Source organism: Pinus tabuliformis, chromosome 1_2, assembly GCF_031772625.1.
Source record: "Pinus tabuliformis cultivar Carrire ecotype Pingquan chromosome 1_2, CPIR1, whole genome shotgun sequence".
Taxonomy (NCBI): domain Eukaryota; kingdom Viridiplantae; phylum Streptophyta; class Pinopsida; order Pinales; family Pinaceae; genus Pinus; species Pinus tabuliformis.
The window spans coordinates 1,180,381,973-1,180,403,586 of NC_142298.1; positions in this window are offsets into that span (position 1 = coordinate 1,180,381,973).

Here is a 21,614-nt window from a genome sequence, read left to right on the forward strand (position 1 = left end):
TACTGGATAGTGCTGATATCACAAATAGACAATTTAAGATTCAGAGCCAAGAACTCACGGAGTCGTTCTTTCCACAAAATTTAAGGTTTATATCCTTTAACAAAAAGCACGCAAGAGGCGAAAAATAGCACCAGGGAAGCCTAAATCGAGAAATGGAGGCAGTTTCCGATGTGTGATTTATGCCTAGCACTAATCGCGCATCGCCAGGAAAAACCCCTTGAGAAGTAAGGCCTCTAATCACTGAGTCACCTGTAAGCCTAGAAAATTGTAGGAAAAGTGCTAAAGGTGAAAGGCAAAACCTGAACTCTAAAAACCAATTTTATTTATCAGGGATATCCTCAAGTGGTATGTGTATGTAAATTTCTACCAAATGTACAACATTTACAGACAAGCTAGAGACAGAAGGCTCAAGAAAGACCAGAGTCCATCAAAAGGTTAACCAAGTTGAATTGGGATTCTTACTGGACATACTTGGTAAAACCACACAGCCAGTGCATGACTCTCAAATGTATCATTAATTCTGGCGAGAAGATGGTGCCAGCACTTGCCGATTTTGTTTTCGTAGGACAGCTAAAGTCGGAGTGTTATGAAACCAGCTCAAGAAAAGATAGAAAAGAAAGACCAATGCCTTAGAATTCAGCCTCTTCGAGGGGGCAACCTCCTTTACATTACATAAATGAATAATTCTTGGATGATACAAATGACAAAACCTCCTTTCTATATATAGGAGTTTAAGGAGTCACAATATAATCCAGCCGACCTAACAATAATAATATAAAGCCACAAAAATAACAATAGAGGGATTCTATGGGGCACAGAAATAACAATATGGGGGTAGTAGTGGCACAACAATATAAATAAGGGGTATAACTACAATAGTAATGGGGTAATAACTAGTATCATGGGTACCCAACATGCCCCTCTCCTTCAAAAAAGTGTTGTCCTCAACGCTTGAGCAGTTCTGGATACTTCTTCATAAAATTCTCATCCTCCCATGTGGAATCTTCAGCGGATAAGTTCTTCCACTTGATAAGATACTCTGAAATTGATCGATTTCGTAGCTGTCGAGTTCTTGTTTCTGTGACTGCTTCCGGTTCCAATATAATTTTTCCTTCCTCGTCAAGTTCTGGCAATATTGTTTGAACTGGGAGCTTGTCGCCTATAACCTTCTTTAAACATGAAACATGGAAAACTGGGTGCAATCGAGAAGCTGCAGGAAGCTCCAATTTGTATGCCATAGTACCAATCTTTTCCAACACCTTGTACGGACCATAATACTTTGGTGATAATTTATTATCCTTCTTAGCTTGCTTTAGGGACATTTGCTTATATGGTTGTAGCCGTAGGAATACCCAATCACCTACATCAAAACTTCTTTCACTGCGATGTTGATCTGCCTGTTGTTTCATTCTATTTTGTGCCAACACGAGGTTATCCTTTAAGAGTTGGAGGACTTGTTGTTGATGTTCGATGTGATGTTCCACTGCCTGAACCTTAGAATTTTCTCTTAAATATGATGTGATTGATGGTGGTTGATACCCATAAAGTGCCATAAATGGGGTCATTTTTGTTGCTGTATGGAAGGAAGTGTTATACCACCATTCAGCCAGAGGCAACCATTTGACCCATTGTGTCTGTTTATCAGATACAAAGCAACGAAGATATCCTTCCAAACATTTGTTTACTATCTCAGTTTGCCCATCAGATTGAGGATGATAAGATGAGCTATGAGCTAACTGAGTACCAAGACAAGAAAATAATTCTGTCCAAAAATTTCCAGTGAAAATGGGATCTCTGTCACTTACAATAATCTTTGGGTTTCCATGTAGCTTTTGAACTGTTTCCATAAATGCAGTAGAAACTGTACTGGCTTTAAATGGATGTGATAATGCACAAAAGTGTGCATACTTGGTAAGTCTGTCAACTACCACCATGATGACACTCTTTCCCTCAGACTTGGGTAAACCTGTGATAAAATCCATTGAAACCTCCTCCCAACGTTGGCTTGGAATGGATAAAGGTTGTAATAGACCCGGTGTCTTAATTGTTTCAACTTTATTTTGTTGGCAAACCAAACATTCCGCCACAAACTTTTGAATATCTGATTTAAGGCCATCCCAAAAAAATTCCTTCTTAACCCTGTGGTAAGTTTTTAAAAATCCTGAGTGCCCTCCTAAGGGAGAAGTGTGCAATTCCATAAGAATCTTTTGTTTTAGCTGGGAATTCTTACAGAGGTATAAGCGATCTTTGTACCATAACGAATCATTTTGCCAGCTAAATGTATCAGAAGTACTGGAATCTTGTTGTAGCTTTCGAATAAGTGCCCACACTTCTTCGTCATTCTTCCATTCCTCCTTTGCTTCGTTTATCCAATCTGGTTGGATAATAGAAATGGCACACAACAATGCTTCCACATCCTCATCCTTTCTTGAGAGTGCATCTGCCACCACATTTTGCTTCCCTTTTTTGTAGATGATTTCAAAGTCATAACCCAACATCTTTGTGACCCACTTTTGTTGCTCTTCAGAGGATAATCTTTGTTCTAAAAAGTATTTAAGGCTATCATGATCTGTTTTTACCTTGAAGTGTCTTCCCATTAGGTAGGGTCGCCATTTCTTAAGTGCATGGAGTATTGCCAACATTTCCTTCTCATAAATAGCTTTGCTTAAAAACTTTCCCTTGATTGGACGACTTTCAAAAGCAATGGGTCTTTCATCTTGCATTAAAACAACACCAATTCCATTTCCTGAAGCATCACATTCCACAATAAAGGTTTTTGTGAAGTCCGGTGTAGCTAAGACCGGTGCTTGGCACATTGCCTCTTTAAGATGTTCAAAGGCCTTTGTTGCTTCCGGAGTCCATGAAAATGAATCTTTCTTCAATAATGTTGTTAGAGGTGCTGCTATTCTCCCATAATTCTTAACAAACTTGCGATAATACCCTGTCAACCCAAGAAATCCTCGCAGATGCTTTATGGATGTGGGGATTTTCCATTCCTTAATGGCTTTAATTTTGCTAGGGTCTACCTTAACTCCTTCATGAGATACAATATGACCCAAATATTCCACCTCCTGGACTCCAAAGAAACATTTGGATCTTTTTGCATATAATTGTTTCTCCTCCAATAGTTGTAGCACCTTGTCAACATGTTCAACATGATCCTTCCAAGACTTGCTGTAGATTAGTATATCATCAAAAAATACTAACACAAATTTTCTAAGGAATGGTTTGAAAATTGAATTCATCAAACCTTGAAATGTTGAAGGTGCATTGGTAAGGCCAAAAGGCATGACCAAAAATTCATAATGACCCTCATGAGTTCTAAATGTTGTTTTCGGAATGTCTTCAATCTTCATTCTGATTTGATGATATCCCGAACGAAGATCCAACTTGGTGAAGTAAATTGATCCATGCAATTCATCCAGTAATTCATCAATGACAGGAATGGGGAACTTATCTTTAATAGTGAGCTTGTTGAGCTCCCTATAATCTGGACACATGCGCCATGATCCATCCTTCTTGTGCACCAATACTACTGGAGCTGAGAAAGAACTTTGACTCGGTTGAATTATACCAGCCTCTAGCATTTCTGCAACCATACGTTCAATTTCACTTTTTTGGACATATGGATATCTGTACGGCCTGATGTTTGGAGGAACACTTCCTGGAATCAGATGAATAGCATGATCATGATCACACATAGGTGGGAGACCTTTGGGAGTCTCAAATACCTTGGAATGATTGTCCAGGACTTTTTGGAGATCTGGAGAAATAGATGATTCCAATGTGGAAACATCTAGCGAACATAATTGTGCAATTACACCTCTTTGCTCCTTTTTTAGAAGCTTTGTCATGCCATTAGAGCTGATTATCTTTCCTGGTTTCCCTGCAATACCCCTTAATTCAACTTCCTTTCCTTCCACAGAAAATTTCATGAAAAGTTCTTGAAAATTAAAAGCTATTGTACCCAAGGATTGTAGCCATTGGACTCCTAGTACAACATCAGCACCTCCCATTGGAATGGAAAGCATTGGGCTAGTCAATACATATTCTCCCATGGATAGCTTGATATTATGGCACTTTCCAGAACAATTTATTGTTCCTCCATTTGCAATCATCACTTGACACTCTGGTGCTGGATATAGGAAGCAATTCAATTCTTTTGCTACCCTACAATGAATAAAATTGTGGGTGCTTCCTGAATCAATCAACACTATTACCTTTTTCTTCTTGATTTGTCCTTCTATCTTGATGGTTTGAGGAGTGGTAATTCCCGCCAATGCATTACAAGATATGGTCGGATTTATTTGTTCTTCATCTAGGCTTTGTTCCTGGAATATATCCTCTTCTTTTGACCTTTCTTGCTCCTTTTCTTCTTCCTCTTCACAATCTATGTAGAATAATTTCTTCTCAGCACACTTATGACCTTTTGTGTATTTGCTATCACAATTGTAACAAAGCCCTTTTGCTCTTTTTTCTTCCAATTGTTGTGGTGTCAACCTTGTAGGTTGTGGAAGACTATGGGAAACAACACTTCCATCTTTATAGTTGTGAATGGTATGCTTCCTAGTTGCCATAATTTTGCTTTCCATTTTTCTTGCTAACCTGAATGCCTTCTCTAATGAATCAGGTTCCCAAAGGCGCACATCATGTTGGATATTATCCTTTAAAGACCCTATGAACACATCAATCCTATGCTCCTCTGGAATATCTTTTACCCTTATGTTCAATTTTTGGAACTCCTCAATGTGCTCCATTATTGAACCCTTTTGTTTGAGACTTATCAATTAATGTGCTATCAATTCTTCCATAAAAATTGCCCAAGTGATAAATTGTTTACGAGAACAAAGCCATTGATACCATACAAATTGATTTGGTTCCAAATATAAAGTTGCCATACGTACCTTTTGTGTGTTTTGCACATTATTGAGATCGAAGAATTGCTCCATCTGTAATATCCATGTGGCGGAATCCTTACCATCAAACTTCCTCATATCGATTTTTGGAACATGGTGAGTCTTTGATCCAACATTAGAGTCTATGGAATCATGATTAACATTTCTTTTTTTCTCATCATGAGTTTCCTTTAGTACTCTTTCACCCTTACTGACCATTTCTTGTAGCATCTTATTCATATTTATCTTCAATTCTTCCATCTTATCATCCATGCCATCAATTTTAGCGTCAATGCCATTCACCTTAGCTTCCATGCCATCCATCTTAGCTTCTACGCCTTTCTTTAAACAGTCCATCTTAGCTTCTACACCTTTCTTTAAACCATCCATCTTAGATTCTGTTCCTTTTTGTGCAAGGGAGAGTTGTTGCACTTAGTCTTGTAATTTTGATATATCATGTTGCATTTCTTCCTCTTCTTCATGAGTCATGCTAGAGCTTTCAGGTTCCTTACTAGGTGTTTGAATTTTCTTTCCTCGGGACATCAGTTACCGATAATAATGCTCTACTATGCCCTTTGAATTCCTTCAAAATAAATTTTCAAACCAAGCTTAAGCAAAAATTTAAAAAATTCTACACACCTTTTTTCACTTTGTAGGAGCTTGATATTGCCTCTGATGTATCTCTGTACTTTCCAATCATCTAGTTCTGAAATTGTGACCTGTGGTAGCTCTCTGTGTCCTCTTTCCAATGCCACCAGTCTGATCCAAATTGGATTCTCCAAGAAAGAGTTATGCACAATCTCCCAAGATGACCGGATTATAGACCTTTCCAGAAGACTTAACTTGTATGAAGTGCCACGTGTACAATTTTCACCCTTTGGTTCTGAAAAAGATATACAAGAAACTAAAGTCCGTCCTCTTTCTATAGCTTCTTACGAAATTTCAATCCGATCCCCAGAGAAAAAGTTATGACGATTTTCCCTAGGTCACCTGTTTTGAATGTAGTTCAGGAGTCTGTAAAAAGACCAACTTCCTCAGAGCATATCTCCGCAACTATCGCGCGAAAAGCTCTGAAATTTGGACCCAAGGTTTAACGCGATGTCTTCTCGAATGGGTTTTTTTTGTGACTTCTGAAACGTCACATAAAAAACGTTATAGCGAAAATGCCACGATGACTTGGTTGGAGAAGCGAAACCCTAGAATCCAAAGCTCTGATACCAAATGTTATGAAACCAGCTCAAGAAAAGATAGAAAAGAAATATCAACGCCTTAGAATTCAGCATCTTCGAGGGGGCAACCTCCTTTTCATTACATAAATGAACAATTCTTGGATGATACAAATGACAAAACCTCCTTTCTATATATAGGAGTTTAAGGAGTCACAATATAATCCAGTCGACCTAACAATAATAATATAAAGCCACAAAAATAACAATAGAGGGATTCTATGGGGCACAGAAATAACAATATGGGGGTAGTAGTGGCACAACAATATAAATAAGGGGTATAACTACAATAGTAATGGGGTAATAACTAGTATTATGGGTACCCAACACGGAGGTTGGCCAGCCAACTCTCCTCAAGCAAATGTTGAATGCTTACGACTACAAGGAACAGATACATAGATAGTTAGTTGCGAGTTTTATTTTTAGATTCAGTTTTAGTTTTAATTTTGCTTTATTTTTGCCTAAAATGAGGATAGTCATTTAAACTGCATCCTACATTTTTGTAATAAATTATTTTTAGATTTAGCTAGTAGTATTTAAACCCTTCGCATGCATTTAGAGAAGGGTCTTGAAATTTTTCAAAAACTTGTCCTCAGAACATGCACTTTTGCACCCTCCAAGGAGATTTTGATGAATGAATGGAATAGGATTTATTGATATCTGCGTTTAATATCTACTACTGAAATTGCACTTTTGTACTCTTAGTAGATGTTGGATTAAGAAGAGATAAATCATTATTACTTAAACTCATGAGTAGAACTAGTTATAAATGGTACTTTTATCTCTTAACGATTTCTGCTTATGTGTTAAGGTGATATTCATGTTCAGTTATTTATATATGAATGCTTGAATGCTTGAGTTATCATTTGGCACTTTTGTATGGTGATAGCTATTTATTTATGCTTAATATATGAATGACTTATTATGCGATATGTTTTTCACAATTGTTTCGTCTAACTTTTTATATGAAACAGTTTATCTTTATTGAATTCTTTTCTCATAGCAATTGAATGATCTTTATTACCAATTGCCATTAGAAATTATTTTAGATCGCATAAATGAAAGATTAAATCCCGGGTTAGTTTTAGAATTAGATATTTTTATTCATTATAATACAATTTCATGTTGTTAAATTAGATTTAGAATAAAATCATTTTAGTTAGAAATTATTAGAAAGGAAATATCAATTCTCAACACACACACACACACATAAATTGGGAAACTAGTCCCATATCCCCAGTCGGACCCACTATACCAAACGGAAAAGGAGCTACTAACCAAGGTCCAGACCAGGTGGGTATCCCCCTTGTTGTAGACCCGATTTTTGGGGCTTCAACATATTTGGCACTAGAAGGAGGGCCCCAAACTGTGAATGGCAAGTAAATCTAAATCTAAATACCATTCTGAGAGTAAATTTCCCTCACCATCTCCCCCGACTTCTCCATCGCATTTAGAATCTTTAAATCTTGAGCAAGAAGTCGATAAAACAACAACCACTGCCACAAACCCGAATATTTCAGAGAAATCTACTATTGAACCTCCTGAAGTTGAATCTTTGATCCATAAACTTCAGTGATTTTCTATATCACCCCAAAAATCTAAAAAATCTCAAGGTAGTGTGACTTCGCAATATAACCCTTCTCATCCTCTTACTAGATTGAAGAGTGAAAATTTTGGTATTGAACCAACTAACTTACCTCTACCTACAAGGAAGAGAGAAAGGAAATCACCTAAAGGGTCTGATAGCGGACTCTTTCGTCATCATCATCCATCTCAACCTCTCCACCGCGAAGTCAACCATCCACCCCTCCACTTCAGATTATTGTCCACCAGACGACTAGAACTTCAACATCTCCTTCTCAATCATCTCGAACTATAATATCCTCATCTTCTCAATCGCAGTGATCATCTTCTGTGCTTTCCTCTGTTAGTAGTTCAACTATGGCCCAATCTCCATGGAATAACCCAAGGGCAGTGTTAATGCCTACGCCCTTGAGTCAAATACCGGCTCATCGTGAAAAATGGCTGCCTAGGTTTAATCCTAAAGCAGGCATGCTAGCAGAAGAACATATAAACAACTTTATGTTATCTATAAATCTCAATTAGGTTACTAATGAAGACGTTGTTGTCCACCTCTTTCCTTACACTTTGGAAGGAGTAGCCGGATCATGGTATTTTTCATTACCATCCGGATCTATCACTAGTTGGGATATTTTCCAAGAACAATTCTTGACTAAGTTAGGTGATGACAGGTCTACTACGACACTGATCAATGACCTGTCTAACCTTAGGGCTGACTCAAGGGAACCTATCAAATATTTTAACTCACGTTTCAATAAACCGTTGAACAAAATCCCTACCGCTTCCAAGCCTAGCAAAAAAGTTCAAAGTGAATGGTACATATCTCCTCTACCATCAAACATAGCAATCTTCGTTGATAGAGCTAACAAAACAACTTTAGCTGAAAATGTGAAGGAAGCAATAGCGGTAGAGAAATGTATCATAGCCTTAGAAAAGAAAAACATTGTTGATGAATGAAAATCTAAGAAGGTTACTTTTAAAGAAGATCCAAAGAAAAAACAATCGAAAGACCCATTTGATTTAGAAGGATTACAGAAAGTTTTGAAAACCATGTCTAATGAAATGGTTGACATTAAGAAACAAGTAGCAGAGACTTCTTCTAAAAAACCTTACAAGCCTTATAGAAGAAATCCTTCAATTGATTCAAAGCCTCCCAATGTTATCACAAATGCTGAATCAGAAGAAGAAGAAGAGGAAATTTCTAACGAAGAGCCTAATGATGAAGAAGAAGTTGTAGAAGTATAGGGAATGTGGATTTCATCCTCCCAGATGAAGAGGATCAAGAGGCATCATCGGTCAGTACTAGAAGTAGAAATCAACCTGATCCTCCACAACCTACTTCTAAGCCAAAGAGCACAAGCTCAATGTCTAAGGATAAAGTCACAGCTAAGAAAACATCACCCAAAGCGACTCAAACAAGCCCAATCCAAACAGATTCACCAACTCCATCTAAAACATTGATTATTTCTGATGAGATGGAGTATAATATCATAGAATATATGAAGAAGACTAGGGCTAACATTAATTTTTATGAATTGAGCAAGTTAAAACATCAGCAAAAGATACTTTTGAAAGAGTTACAAGCAATACCGGTTGCACCTCTGCCCACCATTGTAATCTCGCAAGATTCTCACGAGATGGGAAGACGTCCAACTAATGTCACTAATAAAGTTGATCCAAACGATATCGCTCTAATTGGAGGAAGGTCAAGATCTCATACTCCACCATTTCTTCTTACTTATGAAGTTTTCAACAAAAAATTGCATAATTGTTTAGTAGATTCAGGAGCTTCATCTAATATCTTACCTAAATCTATATGTGCAAAGTTGAGTGTTCAACCTCAAAAATCTGCAGTGCGCATAGTTCAGTTGGACCGGTTGCAAGTTGAAGTGATCGATGAACTAAATCAGGTTACCATAAGGTTGTCATCTAATCCAAAGGTATGTCAAGTTATCGACATTTTAGTTGCAGATATTCCAGAATTTTATGGCTTAATTCTTAGCAGAGATTGGTCTGAAAAACTTCATGGATACTTTGCAACTGATTGGTCGCATATGTGGCTCCCTTACAATGGTAAACCAAATCAAATAAAGGTTGAGTGAGAAAGACATCAGAAATACATAGTAACAGAATTGGAAGGAGAAAATGAACCTGTAGCATACAACAACAATATAATTGGCAACTATTCTGTTGACTCTTTCTTAGGAAATTTTAATGCTCATACTTCACCTTACTTAGAACATTCTGTTTTATCTCAAGTAGAAAATTTTATCTCAAATAGATAGTTCTAAATGTGTTAATTTTGTAGATAGTCCTGTAAATAAATCTTTATTTTGGAAGTTATTTTTTGATGGTTCTAAGTCTAACGAGGGAGCAGGAGCAGGATGCATATTAATCAGTCTAGAGGGAAACAAAACTATGCTAACTTGTAGACTCGAGTTTGATTGCACCAATAATACTGCAGAATACGAGGCTTTAGTCCAAGGATTATACAAAGCAATTGGATTAGATATCAAATATCTACAAGTCTTTGGAGATTCTGAAATTGTTATCAGACAGGTATGAAATATTATACATTGTCTATCAGATCATTTAAAGCATTATCAATCTTTAGTACAAGATCTGACTGAACATTTTCTAGCATTCAATATTTTATCAATTCCCAGACTCCAGAGTGCTAGTGTTGACCTCTTAGCAAACGTAGCTTCCAAGCTCATTCCCTCATAAGACTATAGCCCAGACAGATTTTCAATCGAATTAATCTTTAGACCCTTGATTCCTGATAACATTACCAATTGGAGAATTTTCAATGATGATCCTGATATTGTAAGCTTCCTCACATCAGAGGGATCTTACACTAATCAGATAATAGATGAGGACCAACATGACAAACAATTGCAACAAGATAGCACTAATAATGCTATGCCAAAATTAGTAGTCAAATTGGAAGACCTATATGATTTGAAAGATCGATTCAAAAGATCTACCAATTCAAAACTTCAAAGTTCAACTCTGAACTATGAATTAGTAAATCTAGGAACTGATACCAAGCCGCAGAATATCAATCTAGGTCTTGGCCTAGCTCCTGAAGAAAGATTAGCATATGTTCGTCTCCTGAAACAATACAAAAGTGTCTTTGCCTGGAACTATGATGAACTTAAGACTTACGACACTTCTATCATTCAACATACTATCCCAATGATAAACGATGAAAAACTTGTCCAGCAAAAGCTGAGAAAGATCCATCCTAATCTAGAAAACCAGATCAAATATGAGCTCAATAAATTATTGAAAGCCAAAATCATTTTTCCCATTCGACATTCTAAATGGGTTTCCAATATGGTTCCCGTAAGAAAGAAAAATGGAGACATTATAATTTGCATTGAATTTCGAAATCTTAACAAACCCTGCCAAAAAGATAATTTTCCTTTGCCTCCCATGGAGCAAATATTACAAGCAGTTGCAGGATCAGAATTAATGTCCTTCTTAGATGGTTTCTCCGGCTACAACCAAGTTTTGGTCCATCCCGACGATCAATTAAAGACCACGTTCAGAACCAAATGGGGTACTTATGCATATCAAAAGATGCCTTTCGGTCTGATCGACGCCGGCGCCACATTTCAAATGGCCATGGACATCACATTTAAGGGATTAGTAAACAAATCAGTAGTAATCTACTTGGATGATATAACTGTATATTCCAAAAAACGAGGTAATCATCTTAGAGATTTAAAACAGATCTTCCAACGTTGCTAAAGGTATGGAATTTCACCTAACCCAAAAAAGTCCTTTTTTGCATTAAGTGAAGGAAAACGTCTTGGATTTATAGTGTCAAAATCTGGAATCCATATTGAACCCAACAAAATTAAGGAGATTTCTAAAATACCCTTACCTCACAACAAGAAAGCTATGCAATCCTTCCTTGGCCAGATTAATTTTGTTAAGAGATTTGTTCCAGGTTTTTCAAGGATCGTATCTTCCTTACAAGCAATGATTAAAAAGAATTCAATCTTCAAATGGGGCCAAGATGAATATGAAGCATTCAATCTGATTAAACAAGCGATTGTTAACGCTCCATCTTTAGCAACTCCAAATTTTTCCAATCCTTTCATTTTGTATACATTCGCCTCTGATAGATCATATGCTGCGATACTCACTCAAGCAAATCAAGACAAGGCGGAAGCCCCAATTGTCTTTTTCAGTTCAAACCTACAAGGGGTTGAATTAAATTATTCAGACATCGAGAAACAAGATTATGCTATTTTCAAAGTAATCAAACATTTTAGACCCTTTCTTCTTAAAACCCATACAAAAATCATAGTACCGTTTCCAGCGGTAAGAAATCTTTTAGTACAGAAAGACATGGGTGAGAAAAGAGCCAATTGGGTTACTGCCTTACAAGAATATGATGTTGAAATTAAACTAGCAAATATTGTAAAAGGTCAAGGCTTTTGCAAAATGCTAGTTGGAGCATCACTTATTTCCGAAATACCATCTGCATAAATACAAACGTATGAGGTAAGCCTAAACGATATTGAATCATTATATGTTCATATCATATTTTATCTAAAGAATGGATATGCTCCTTCAAACCTAGATTATACAAAGAAAAGAGCTCTAAGATTGAAGGCTAAACAATATCAGCTCGTGAATGATGTACTTTTTAGGATGAATTATGATTCTGTCCTCCTTAGATGTCTTGAGAAATCTGAAGCTGAAAAGGTGTTGCAGGAACTCCACGATGGACCAGCAGGTGGACATTATGCTAGAGATGTTATCGCACATAAAATCTTGCGTGCTGGGTACTATTGGTATACACTATTCAAAGATGTGCATAGCTATGTAAGGAAATGTCAAGTTTGTCAAATTGCTGCTAGGAGACAAAAGAAACAATCGTTACCTTTGTAACCAGTCAATATCGATCAACCCTTTGATCAATGGGGATTGGATATAATAGGCGAGATCGTTCCTCACTCTTCTAAACAGCATAGGTATATCCTTACAGCTACAGATTATCTTACTAAATGGGTAGAAGTGGTTCCTCTTAGGACAGCTAATGCCAAACACATCATTGATTTCATAGATCAGTTCATAATCACCAGGTTTGGTTTATAATCTGCTTTAATGTTTGATAATGCATCGTATTTTTCTGCCAATGCTATCACTGAATTTGCGCTCAAAAGAGGTTTTAAGCTTAAGTACTCTGCCAATTATTACCCACAGGGTAACGGGTTAGCTGAATCAACAAATAAAAACTTAATCAGAATCATTAAGCGAACCATTGATAAAGCACATAAGAATTGGCACAAATCCTTAATATATGCTCTATGGGCAAACCGAATAACGCAAAAAGCCTCCATTGGCACTTCTCCCTTTAATTTAGTTTATGCGAAAGAAGTGGTCCTTCCAACTCATCTAGCGATTCCCTCTTTGGCCTTAGTTTAATATATTGATGAAACACCAACTTCTTCCTTACAACTAAGGCAGCTGCAAATCCTTAAGCTAGAAGAGCAATGAGAACAGGCTAAAATAACTCATGCTCATCGCCAAGCATTAGTAAAAGCTTCTTTTGATTCAAACATGATATCCAAAAAGGACTTTCAGATTGGAGATTTAGTTTTAAAATGGGATAAGGCTCATGAGGAAAAGGGCAAACATACGAAATTTCAAAGAATGTGGCTTGGCCCTTTCCAAATTGCAAAAATCATAGGTCCATCTATTTTTATGTTATAGGATTTAACAGGAAAAAGAGAGTCTTTACCTGTTAACGGGAAGATCCTTAAGAAATACTCTTCATAGGAGATCATTCTTATATTTTTGAAAATTATTTTTTTTCCTTTATTTTGATAATAAAACCAGTTGTAAGTGGTTACATTTGGAATTCACGAAAAAGACAAGTATTTCTTTTAGATTTTGTTTTTCGCTTGTATAAATAGAACTGATTTAGAAAATTGGTCATTATTATTGAAAGATACAGTCAAAGGCTATAAGCCTGAAAATGATACTAGTTTCAACCTTGTAAATTTTGATAAAAAACGACCTTTAGTGGGAATTTGTTTTATATCAGTCAAATGAAAGGTATCAATAACAAAACAAAGATTCTCTGTAGAAAAGCTCTTTCCAAAAACTCTACAATTGTCGTCCAGAGCTATTCTTAAGGAAACAATGACTTCCTCCCCACCTAGGAAATTACGAGCTTTAAGGAATAATCCAACGATACACTTGGACTTAAAGAATAAGAGGTCTCATCATGAGCCGACTTATCATGATCATAGATATTATAGCTTGTTGACTTTGCCAAAACTGCATACCACAACAGGGAAATGACTCGAGATTGTTGCAATCAAAAGACAAGGGATCTCATCACAAGCCAGCTTGTTCAGCAAAGTTATAAATCAAGTGAGTGGCACTATCATAATTTGGCTACCAAACCAAGGCATTGTTCTTTGAGGATTAAAAGAAAATGAAAGCAATAAGTGTGGATATGGATTTCCCTTTGAAAATCATATATTTCTCCAAGTAGGATACAGGATCATTACTGGGTAACAAGTAGCCCTGTCGAGGCTATAAACGCCTGCTGGCAGCAGAGGCTCTACCTACGACAAATGAGCATATTTAAAACTGATTTACAAGGAAGGCTTTGTTTTTATCTTTATAAACCAAGTAGTGACTGATGTAAATACAATGACTAGCTCTAGGAAGTAAATAACCAAAGTTAACATAGAAGAAACAAACTATCATTGACAGCTGAAAGCATGGTGTACTTTATCTTTCCATAATAAAGTTTGATTTTCTGGAAAAGTTTTCTGTTTTGGAAGTTTAGAAAATTCAAAAGAAAAGCAGAGATAACTGGTTCTTCCAAGTGAATCGCCAATTGTTGTGGCCAGCAACAACCCCCCTTCTTATTTAGTTTTATCACTAATACTAAATAAGTGGGGACCCTTATTCAAAAAATTTTAAAAATAAATTAGTGCTTGTATTCCCTTTTTGAATAAAACTTACTATCATAAACTTAGGAGAATATCCAAAAAATCTAAAAAGACTTAAGTTTTATGATAAAGTTCGAATAAAACCATTCTCTCAATAAAGAGCATCACATCGCAAAAACGTAATGGATGCCTTCCTACAAAGTGCAATCTTAAGATTGAGAAATCGCGATGCGAAATCATGCACTAAAAGACACTCATCGCATCACATGCCTCAAATATAACTTAAGGTGAAATGCCTCAAACCGCCGATATGCGATGGCGCATCTCACAAATCGCATTTTGCAGAAAACACATTGTATGGATGATTGCCACACGCAACGGATTAGAGATATTGTGATCTGCGATATTGCAAAGCAAATCGCAAAATTACCTTATCGTAGATCTATAGGGCTCGTCGTTCAAAAAAGTTTTTCCGTAAACCGATGCCCAGTTATGCGCATTAATGTTAATTAATGAGTTAGTTGGTAATCATTAATGAAATATGGTTTTGATATGATCAAAGAGCCATTTCAAGTAGGGTGATACATTTTATATGTTTTCAGCATTTAAAGCTTTTTCGTCACCTTTTTCTTATCATTACTCTTACCTCATTTGTAAAATGCAGGAGTGAAGAGCAGAGAAGTATACATAGCAGTGTTCATAATATTATGGGAAAGAAGGGTAAAGCTTCGAGTTCTGAAGATAAAGAAATGACACCCTTATACACAGACACCACCTGTAACAAAGATACCGGTGTTACTACTTGGGAAAGCACGCACAACCTACTCGAGGAAGATAATCTCAGAGTAATGAAAGACAGCTATCGCAGACTCACACGAGTCATCTAAGGCGTCAATTACAGAACTAGCATGTTCATTCTTGCACCCGATAGCGGTGAGGCCCAAGATTCTTCCATACACGAACATGGTCAAATGGGTACTGGATAGTGCTGATATCACAAACAGACAGTTTAAGATTCAGAACCAAGAACTCATGGAGTCGTTCTTTCCATAAAATTTAAGGTTTATATCCTCTAACAAAAAGCGCACAAGAGGCGAAAAATAACACCAAGGAAGCCCAGATTGAGAAACGGAGGTAGTTTCTGATGCACGATTTACACCTAGCGCTAATCACGCATCGCCAGGCAAAACCCCTTGAGAAGGAAAGCCTCTAATTGCTCAGTCACCTGTAAGCCCAGAAAATTGTAGGAAAAAGTGCTAAAGGCGAAAGGCAAAACCTGAACTCTAAAAACCAGTGGTATTTATCAGGGATATCCTCAAGTGTTATGTAAATTTCTACCAACTGTACAGCATTTACAGAGAAGTTGGAGACAAAAGGCTCAAGAAAGACCAGAGTCCATCAAAAGGTTAACCAAGTTGAATTGGGATTCTTACTGGACGTACTTGGTAAAACCACACAGCCAATGCATGACTCTCAAATGTATCATTAATTCTGTCGAGAAGATGGCGCCAGCACTTGCCGATTCCGTTTTCGTAGGACAGCTAAAGTCGGAGGTCGGCCAGCCAACTCTCCTCAAGCAAATGTTGAATGCTTGCGACTACAAGGAACATATACATAGATAGTTAGTTGTCAGTTTTAGTTTTAGATTCAGTTTTAGTTTTAATTTTGCTTTATTTTTGCCTAAAATGAGGATGGTCATTTAAACCGCATCCTACATTTTTGTAATAAATTATTTTTAGATTTAGCTAGTAGTATTTAAACCCTTCTCATGCATTTAGAGAAGGGTCCTGAAATTTTTCAAAAACTTGTCCTCAGAACATGCACTTTTGCACCCTCCGAGGAGGTTTTGATGAATGAATGGAACATGATTTATTGATATCTGCGTTTAATATCTACTACTGAAATTGCACTTTTGTACTCTTAGTAGATGTTGGATTAAGAAGAGATAAATCATTATTGTTGAAGCTCATGAGTAGAACTAGTTATAAATGGTACTTTTATCTCTTAACGATTTATGCTTATATGTTAAGGTGATATTCATGTTCAGTTATTTATATATGAATGCTTGAGTTATCATTTGGCACTTTTTTACAGTGATAGCTATTTATTTATGCTTAATATATGAATGACTTATTATGCAATATGTTTTTCACAATTGTTTCGTCTAACTTTTTATATGAAACAATTTATATTTATTGAATTCTTTTCTCATAGCAATTGAATGATCTTTATTACCAATTTCCATTAGAAATTATTTTAGATCGCATAACTGAAAGATTAAATCCCGGGTTAGTTTTAGAATTAGATATTTCTATTCATTAGAATACAATTGCATGTTGTTAAATTAGATTTAGAATAAAAGCATTTTACTTAGAAATTATTAGAAAGGAAATATCAATTCTCAACACACACACACATAAATTGGGAAACTAGTCCCATATCCCTAGTCGGACCCACTATACCAAATGGAAAACGAGCTGCTAGCCAAGGTCCAAACCGAGTGGGTATCCCCCTTGTTGTAGACCCGATTTTCGGGGCTTCAACACATGGTTAGACAAGGTTAGGTCAAGTCCTTGATTAAGTTTTGTGTTAGAGGCTTTGTCTCTATGTTATTTATCATTTTTGGAGGTGTCATTAAGTTTTGGGCAGAGGTCTATATCTTGGACCTAAAATAGTGGCTAATATTTCGTTGTCACTAGCACAGAATTGCCTGAAAGATATTTCCGTTGCTGGGAAGCAAGCGTGTGGGAGTGACTAGAGGGTTACAATCGCTTTGCGGCCTTTTCATGGGATTGATTTGGGGTATAACTCACTCAAAAATAAATTTATCTCAGGGGTTGGACACCCAGAATGGTTGATTAGTTCTTGGTGATCCTATCACACTTGAGGGAAGTTATTAAGGTCTTGTTATGTTAGCTCCATTTCCTTAAGGTCATCTAGGAGGTTGAGTCATGTCATAGTAGCCCCTCATCTCATGTTTACCCCCGAAAATCCTGTGAAAGTGGTTAGATATGGGAGGAGGCTCTTACAACCATATAGGTGTCCAAAATAATGAACAACCTCCTCCTGAAAATCCTTCTTAGAAGAAATGGCTCTACCCTCAGCATCCTTTAATTCCCAAATGGTGTTATCTCTTTTCCTTTGTGAATCATATCTGTGAAAAATGTTAGTATTTTTGTCACCTCCTTTGATCAAAATGGAGTGAATCTTGAGCCACAATTCCCCGTCTTGTAGAGTTAAAATCATACTCTTCTATTGATCAATACCAAGGGTCAAATATTTATGAGTCTCATAAAATAAATCCATACCAAAAGGGTTAGACAATGGCAAGCGTTTTTTGTCAATTTCCATCAATTATTTGATATTTTTGTACTTTTTTATCTTTCTGGCATTTTTGAACAACCCCCTAAAGGTCACTTAATTTCCTACCAATCCAGGTAGATGTTGGTGGCCAACCGCCTATTCCACCTAGACCTTCATTTGGTTTCATATGTTTCCTTGTTATTTCAGCATTTACTATTTTTAGCAGTTTTTCGGGTCCTAAACTTCCAAAGCATCTTTGACACCCTAAACGAAGATTTTTTAAGCTCCATTGTAGGCACATAGTTGTACGCAAGGTCTTGTCACAAATCATATAATACTCATATAGACCTTTCCAAGAAGGTATCATATGTGCCAAACAGAGATAATATGACCAAGTTACGACCCCAGGAAGTTGGCGGCCTAGTGGGGCCCACAAACTCCTAGTGTTACATCTCCTGGGGTTAGGGTTTTGGTTGTTTAGGGTTTTCTATTGTTTCTCAATAATAAATAGGTCCTTGATACTCATTATAACACAGTTCAGAGGCATGTAGCCACCACATCTCTTCTCATAGATAAGCTACCATCGCCCAAGCTAGTTTATTTCCTTTGTGTTTGTAAGCATATTTCAGTATTTTGTTATTAATGAAATGAAGTGTTATTTCTGCTGCATCTCTGTATTTATGGTTATATATGTAATTTTTTGTGTTATTGTTTAAGTTCAGACCATTGGTCTTAAAGCGGTATGTTCATTCTCTGTTTTTCTTTGCATTTCCCCAACAAGGTTAGGGTAAAAGGAGTTAGGGATCGGCCTGGTTGAACCTTTGCAAGACCAGCCTCACAAACCCCATTAGCCTCCCATGGAGGAAGAAAAGAAATTTGAGGGGGAAGGAGATCCTTTCAAAATATTTCTTAGGGAAGCCCTCGAGCGACAGAGGAATGCGATGATGGATAACTTTACCCAGATCCTTCAACGGTTACCCATAGGCGAGACATCTTCATCTAGTAGCCACTCTAGAGGTTCCACTCCTTTTAAGATATGAGTTAACTTTAATATTTGCATATTTTAGGGCCATATAGATGCAGACACCGTAGATAAATGGTTGAATCTATTGGAAGGATATTTATCAATTCATGATTTTTCCAATTGAGAAAAGATTACTTTTTCATTTCTCAAAGTCATCCCACATGTGAAGGCTTGGTGGGAAACCTATTTTGAACAAAATGACGAGAGTGAATCCTCATTTTTTTTAGCCGCACCCACTTGGGATTCTTTAAGAGATGCCATCAAGGAACAATATTACCTTATCGGGAGCTATGAAGATAAATACATAAAGTGGACCACGCTATGGCAGGGAAGGGGCCAAGATGTGTCAGAGTTCACAAATGTTTTCCATGCCCTTCGCATGAAGTTCGGTATCAAGGATTCTAAGTGGAATTTGGTATTGAAGTACTGCAACTGTCTACACAAGTACATCTAGGATGAGATGGAGTTCTTGGACATCTCCTCACTAGGCACGACATACTGATACACTGTCAAGATCGAGAAAAATTTTAAACAGAAGAAGAGATACTTTGGATCTACAAATATGAAGTGAGAAAAAGGTGCCCCCAAATCATAGAGCAGAGGTGAAAGTGAAGGCGGTGTGACCCACGATAACCCGCCGAAGCTGCAAGCAAAGAACAACACCAAGAATATAAAGAAGGACACTGGAAAATGGTGTGAGTTCTATAAGAGCTCACTCACAACACAAGTGAGTGCGAGGTCAAGCAGTCACTAGTGACAAAGTGGAAGGCTTATGAATCGTATATAGGTTCCAACTCTGAGTCAAAAACCGACAAGGGGAATGACAAAGGGAAGGAGATCATTGACGAAGAGGCCAGTGCCATCGTGGCCACCACCAAGATCCAGAACAATGAGCCTGAAGATCCAGAGGAGGGGGAAAGCCTCTTCCACTCACAGATGTGGGTGAAGGGTTCTCCACCGCATTTTATTGTCAACAGCGAGAGCCAAAAGAACCTCATTTCAGCAGAAGTCAGGAAGTGGTTGGGCCTATCAATGATAGCACATCCAGATCCGTACACCATCGAGTGGCTTCACAAAGGATGAGATCTCCACGTTAGCCAGTAGTTTCACCTTCCCTACAGCATCAAGCCCTTCACGGATGAGATACTATATGATGTTTATCATCTTGAAGTTGGTGATGTATTATTAGGATAACCATACTTTTGGAAGCGACATGATGTATATGAGTCTAAACCTCTTTCTGTGATTATTACTTTGGGCAATAAGTTGTACACAATACTGGAGGTAGCCCCACCTACTACTATCTCTTTGATTATTGCAAATTAATGTCGTAATATTATTTCCCAAACCAGGAAATTTGTTTTTCTTATGATACACCCTCAGGGAAAGAATAATGTTGTGGCCACAACTTCTAGATAGAGCTCCACCGCACAACAATAGCAAATGGACAAGGTCGTGGAGGAGTACAGAGACATTTTTTGTTAACTTACAAGGGTGCCTCTTCACTGTCAGGTCAAGCACTCTATTGATCTGATCCAGGGCATGCTGCCCAATGGAATGATCTATCGACACTTTGTTCTGGAGAATGATGAGATCAAGAAGCAGATTGAGGATTTTTTGCAAAAAGGGAACATCAGACCAATCTCATCACCCTGCGGGAACCTGATTTTATTGGTATAAAAGACAGACAAGACCTGGAGACTCTATATTGGCTATAGGGCGTTGAAGTTTTGAACAAGATCATTTTCTGGAATAGGTACCCAATCACACAGATTGATGATCTTTTCGACCAGCTCAAGGGGTTCAAATATTTCAGCAAGATTGACTTGAAGTCTGGTTATCACCAAGTTCCTATCAAACCCTCTGATGTGTGAAAGACTGCCTTCAAATACAAGGAGGGCCTCTTTTGAATGGTTGGTAATTCCTTTCGGGTTGACGAATGCCCCCGAAACCTTCATGAGATTGATGGAAGTGTTGAATTTTCTATGTCTATCCGTTAGAAAATTAATATGTGTTATGTTGGTTTATTTCTTCTACTTGTTTAAAAATTGAACAAGTTATTTAATACATTAAATACCGAAATAAGCACAATATAGGCACACAAGTGACACTGTTATTTTTGGAAAAATGTTCCCAGAAAAACCCAATGCAAGAAAATTGATGCATCTATTCAGAGGGTTATATTATTGTACATTTTATCTGAATATAACAAGGTGCCTAATCTAGCTCACCTGACAAAGAAAAATACACAGCAGCAATACCTCTATATCCAGAAACAAGTATTCAAAAAACCTGTCCCATGAAACCCTCTTCGGCACAACTGAAGCTCAACACTGGCCCTTCTGGCCTCTGTGTCAGTGTCTTGCTGACCTGCATCATCCCCAGGACCCTCTGCATCAGCCCTCTTATGAACTACATAGCCTCTGTGAGCCTCTACGTCACTCCCTCTGCCCTCTGTGTGGATGATGCAATTTCTCTGGGCTCTACACTACCCGTGTTGGGCTCTGTGTAGCTTGGACTGACTTCTGCTCTCGCTTTCTTTGATTCTATGCTAGTCTCCTAGTATTTTCCCTATGTCTCTTCCTTGTACTCATTTCCCCTCACTTATGATCACTGATTCAAATTTGCTTAGCAACCCCACTCTAGAAAAAGGAAT